Here is a 6024-nt window from a genome sequence, read left to right on the forward strand (position 1 = left end):
GCTTAACCAACTGAGCCACCCAGGCGCCCTCTTTAGCACTTTTGTACCTACCCCGTAATTACAGAATTTGTCATCTTCTAAGAGAATTACTTTGCTAAGGAACATTCTTTTTTTTTCTTCTTAAGATTTTATTTATTTATTTGAGAGAGAGAGAGAGTGAGAGAGACAGCACATGAGAGGGTCAGAGGGAGAAGCAGACTCCCTGCTGAGCAGGGAGCCCGATGCGGGACTCGATCCCAGGACTCCAGGATCATGACCTGAGCCGAAGGCAGTCACTTAACCAACTGAGCCACCCAGGCGCCCGCTAAGGAACATTCTTTCTTCCTTTTCTTCTTTTGTAACTTTATTGAGATAATCTCACTGGGCATCCACATTGGGTTAGACCTCTGTGAGGCCTTACACCTGCATCATTTAATACCATCCTGATAGTCATCCTCTGAAGTGTACATTATCACCTATATTTACAGGTGCGTCACTAACTTGCCTAATGATAAATGGTAGAGCTGGGATTAAAGCCTTTATCAAACTGAAGGTAAGTCTGCTCTTTCCAAGGCCTTAGTTCCCTGATGCTCCTATTGCTTAAGCACAAGTGTAGAAAAAGGGCATAAAAGGGAGTGGTTCTCTGGGGGAGAGTGGGGCGCCTTCCCTAAGGAGGTTTGTAAAGTGGACGGGGCAACTGGATGGTCACAGTGACTGGGCTGAGGAGGTGCTGCTAGATTTGGGAGGCAGGGGCCATGGATACCAAATGTTTTGTGGCGTTCTGGACGGTACGACTGGAGAATTGTCCCACCCGAAATGCCAGTTGTGACCTCAGACAAGGGACTAGGTGATTCAGAAATGGCTCTTGCTATTTCTTCTGAAGTGGTAAAGGGCGGCTGTCGTGGGTTCGTGGTTATATTTTGTAGTTTTCGCTTGCATGCATCTTACGGTGTTGAAAAACCCAGCCCTCACTTCCCAAGTAAGACTCTTGTTTCTCTTCAGGTGTTTTGTTTCTATGCTCTTTATAACCCTTATCACAACTTATTAATCTCCGTATCCCATACCACACAGATGTGAGTGTGGACTCCGTTTTGTTCATTGCTGGTTCTGTGGTGGCCAGCATAGAATCTGGTTAATAGTAGGTGCTCAAGTAACACTTATCAATATAAGGTTTCTCTATCATGTATAAAGTCCAGAAAACAAGCTTAAAAGCTTGGATTTATTTGTGCTCACTGCACTTCCTCCCCGCCTCACAAATAAGCAGAACCTTAGCATGGCGAAAAAAACAAAACAAAACACAAAAACATAAAAACGAGCCTTTTGGTGGTCATTACGTATGCTGCATGCTGTTATTTCCGAATTTTTGCTCCTTTCCCGATTCACACGTGCTCTGATAGCTTAGGGTTCTCACTTGGTCACCAGCAATCTTCTAGGAAGGGAAGTTCAGCTTTTGGAATCTGGCCCATGCAACCCGTGCCTTACAAAGATTAGTTGTCACTTTAGCTCCCTTAGGTTGTAGGTCCGTTTTCCCCTTTGGGCACTTTGAGTGATGTGGCTATTGCCAGAGCCAGAATCTGTATTACAAAACAACTGATTTGTCAAGGAGGCACTTGAATGCATCACAATCATTAGTTCTCATTTTCTACCCACTGAACTTTGAACTATTATTTATTTTCCCTTGTGGCATTTGTCTATACATTAGGGTTATTTTCCTCTTTCTTAGCATTTAAATAGGCTTTCATATATGGTGAATATATGGAACGCTTTGGGTTGGCACTGGTACTTTTTTTTTAAAGATTTATTTATTTGAGAGAGAGAAAGAGCACAGGGTGGAGGGGGGAGGGGCAGAGGGAGGGAGTCTTAAGCAGTCTCCGCCCTGAGCGACGAGCCCTATGGAAAACTGTATCTCAGGATCCTGAGATCAGGACCTGAGCCGAAACCAGGAGTTTGACGCTTAACCAAGTGAGCCACCCAGGTGCCCCATGCCCTGGTACTTTTAAATTACTAATTAAAATACCTCAGAAGCCTTTGAGAAAGAACTACATAATTTCCCATCTTATTTATGAGACTTCAGTTGTCATGGGATTTGCCGAAGATCCCTTAGCAAGTAAGTTGAGGGTTTAAAATAAGAACAAAACGTTCTTGATCCTTAGTTATTTGGTTTTAACATTTTTTTCTTTTCCTTCCTTCCTTCCTTCCTTCCTTCCTTCCTCCCTCTCTCTCTCTTTCTTTTTTTACTTTCTTTCTTTCTCTCAAGGAACTTCAGTATTTACTTTCTTCTACATCTGACATGAAATTGCCAACTTTCTTGTTATAATTATTACCTTAGACTAAGAGGTCAGGGTAGAGCCAAATGTAGATGACCAAGGTAGGTTAGACGGTGTCATGGAAGCAGCTCACCCTCTCTCTGTCCTAGTGTTATGTTTCCCACATTCTTAATACCCTTCTTCAGTTTCTTGAAAAAAATGACCACTTTTGTCTACTATCTTCTTTCTTCTCCTACTCTTTTATTCACTCTTATAACCCTTTCTCATTAAAGCATCTTTTTTTTTTTTTCTTCCTGTTGCAGGCACCATGTGTTCTGGTTTTGTTTGTTTTGTTTTCTCTTTCTTTTTCTGGGGGACAAGCGAGGTAAGGGTGGCAGCAGAGTGTGTATCTCCACACAGAAAAGTTTAAAACTGCTTGTTGAATGAAACTTTATGACTTTCTGAAATGCGAATTAGGTTGTGCTGTGCTGGCTTATTTTGGATTAATGCATTTCATCAAGTGGCTGGAAAAAAAAATCAATCAGCGTGCTTACAATTTTTGAAACCATTTAAAGAAAATGTGTAATGAGGAAGAGGACAATGGACACAAATGCACTTCACCCTCTGATGGCCAAAGAGAATTGTCTTTAACTTGATAATGTGTTTGAAGAAAAGACAAGACATTGACTTGGGAAGTTACTGCCCTCCGCCCTGAGTAGAATCCAAGGATTACTGGCATTAGGAGGAGAGATTGCAGATTATGGTTATTAAATGGAAGGATTACTGAGACACACATGCCTCAGGCTTGAAGAAGACAATGGGAATTAAGAGATTACAATGAATAGAGAGTGGTATTAACTGTTTTTCCAGGGTTGAATACTTTACCAAAGAAAGGAGAACAACTATTTCTCAGGCTAAAGTGTGGAGTGGAGCTGGAGCCTTCGTTGTTTTTATATATTCTTTCCAATGTTGGCCCCCAAAACTTTAGGTTCTGTACAGTAGTCTCAGGAGAGAAAACTGCAGTTGTGTTGATTTAGGTATTGTTTCGATCTCAGTCTTGATTTGTTGTCTTAATGCATTCACTTTTTGCCCTTCCTTGGTCACTGCTATTATAACTCAAATAGTAAAGTTTAGTGTAGGAATTGTACCCTAGGCGGCTGTGGAAGAGGTACAGGGGCCCTCCACCGGTTTCCAAAGACCTGGAGTCTAAGCCTAGTTCTGATCCAAAGAATGTTACTGGATTTCTCAGATTCTTAGGTGCTTCATCTGCAAAATGGAGGGAAAGATGCTAGATGCTGTTCACAAAGCTAGATGTTGCTAAAAATATAGGTACCTATCAAAGATCTGCAGCATATTAATTGGAAGCGTTGGGAATCTATTCAACTGTTGAATAGTATTATATTTTGGAAATACCAGATGAGAGTTCGTGAATGTTTTTTCTTTAAGGCTGTAACATTTATGAGATTTAGACAGACCCTATTGGGACAACTGATTTCATTTTAGAAGGGCTAATAACTCTTTATTTAAGAAGAATAAAACAAATTTACATATAAAACATAAAACATAAAACATTTAAACATTTCCCTAAAGTGTGTTTTAGTCCAAATGTTGCTAATTTGTGGGAACCAAGAGGCGAAACTCTTGACATTGAAATAAACTGAAATGATGTCTGATCTGGCTTTAGTCTGAGGTATTTTATTTAGTTCCAAAATTCCTACAAGAGTAAATCCATGTTTTGATCATGTACTTACACTTGATATAAGATTAAAATATACACATTATACTATCAATTATAATATAAAAATAGAACTAAGAAGATACTGTTACTTTAAGCCTTTCTTTAAAAAACACTAGGAAACATTCTTAGTGGTTGTGCTTTCTTTATTTAGCTGGGTTAATCTCTTAGTTGCTAAGGGCAGATTGATTTGTTTATAAACTTGTTAAACCAAATCTGCACACAACCACATCACAGATAATAGAGTGGGAAAAGACCACTCAAATTGTCAGTCTGCATCCACTCACCACCTCAGTCTTATTAATGTCTAATTTAACTTTTTCAGCATTGTATTCCACATTGCATGTTTTGCACATTGTATTTTTAAATGATGTGCTGACGATGATTGTTAACCATGTGTGTGGGGGGGGCTGAAAAGACCTGATGTGCGACCAGAAATCCTTTTCCAATGACATACCCAGGCTGGGCTACTGTCAGTGAGTCATTCTCACTTCGATGACACTGGAGCTCCCATATGAGGTCTCATGTCTTTGAGACAGCCTGGCAGATGCCAAGCATGTTTATTCCACATTGGTACCACTAGCACGAGGCAAGAGTTAACGCCACTCTTAGATTCCTGGCAATTAAACCTTTCTCTGGATGTCTGCCTCTTTTTAAGAGCCCCCTCATTTTGGAATCAAATTTTGGAATTTTAAATAAAACCAGATCTTTCCACTTGTCAGATGAGCTTTCAACTTTTGTGATGTATTGTTATCTCACACATGGAATTCTAAAACTTGGGAGATTAAAAATTCCTGTAAGTGTCATATTACATTGTCTTAGCGTATTTTATGATCGTGTTGTTGTCCGGAGAGTGTCAGATATCAGTGCTAGAAGGTAGCAAAGCTTGTGCCTGTGTGTGCTTGTGTAGTGCAAGTTTAAAGAGTAGGTGAAGTGACTTTTTGACAGGTGACAGCTTTAACCCAAGTATGGAAAAGTTTTATCTATTGTAGCAGATTGAAATTTATACATAATTTCGGAAGGCAGAAATATGACTTTTTTTTTTTTTTTCTTTAGAATCAGTCTCAGTTTTACTCTTCAGGCCCCTCTCTGCCTAGAGGCGGGAACTTAATTTCTTCCAGCCCAGTAACCTCAATTTGATCCAATAATTTTTTTTTTTAGCAATAATTAAATATCTTAGTTACCTATCATTTCAAAGGTTGGTCACTTTTCAGTAAAGGGCATCTAGGAGCATTTCTTTCCATTTCCCTCAGTGGCATCTGGGAGCGAGGTGGGAGGTCCAATCGAAGCAGTGGCATGGGGCTTGGCTGTGATTTATTTGCTGTCCTCCTGAGCCCTGTTGATCTCACCATGCTGTTGCCTGGCTTGCCTGGTCCTAGTACATGACTCGTCTTTTTAGCATCCTGCTGATTTCTATAACTGATGCTTGTGTACCTTTGATTTTGAGACTCCTCATCAATGTTGCAGGTCTCTTTTGGACTCAGGTTCTGAACACCTCTACGTTACCCACTAGAGTCCACGAGGACTTTTGGTTTCATTCTCCACACCTCACTGGAGTGTGTGAACCTCTGTGGGGCTGGTCCTTCAGCTCACACCCAGGCACCTTCCTTAGCTGTGGAGACTATTTCATATCTCCTCCTGCTGCCATTTTGGATGCTGTGCTGTTCCAAATGCAGAACTTCTCAGGAAGGTTTGTGATGGGCTCATCTCTGCCCAGGCAAGCAGATCATCAACAATGGACCCTCAGATGCTCCTAAACCTATGTGGGTGCTTCTCTTGTTGACTGTCCTCTCTGTCCCTGAGATTGGAACCCTGAGTTGAGAGGAGAGAAGTAGACCCCTCATATCTGATACCTTGTCCCTCTCTTCCTCTTGCTATTTACTCTAGCACAGAAATGTTCCTGTCCTCAAGGAAATGACTGTGGTCCTATCATCTTTCTTTTCTACTCTAGGGCATTTAACTATTGATCTGAGTCCTTTGGGTTTGGCTTTTATATGCAAAATGCTCAGCGTTGGGAAGTTTCAGTAAAGCCCTTTTCTTTCTCAAGAAAGCCTGGCTCCTGCT

General features: G+C 40.8%; 1 long non-coding RNA gene across 1 annotated transcript in view; it reads left to right on the top strand.

The window, feature by feature from the left end:
• The window catches only part of LOC145722866 (uncharacterized), a 2694-nt gene extending 1606 nt beyond the window's left edge, over positions 1-1088 (top strand). Inside the window, exon 3 of the long non-coding RNA XR_014147441.1 lies at positions 468-1088. This is a non-coding gene — a long non-coding RNA (uncharacterized LOC145722866). The remainder of the gene's footprint in view (positions 1-467) is intronic.
• The last annotated feature ends 4936 nt before the right edge of the window (positions 1089-6024 follow it).

This window comes from Leptonychotes weddellii, chromosome 8 (assembly GCF_054177405.1).
Source record: "Leptonychotes weddellii isolate Sample4059 chromosome 8, ASM5417740v2, whole genome shotgun sequence".
Classification (NCBI taxonomy): Eukaryota; Metazoa; Chordata; class Mammalia; order Carnivora; family Phocidae; genus Leptonychotes; species Leptonychotes weddellii.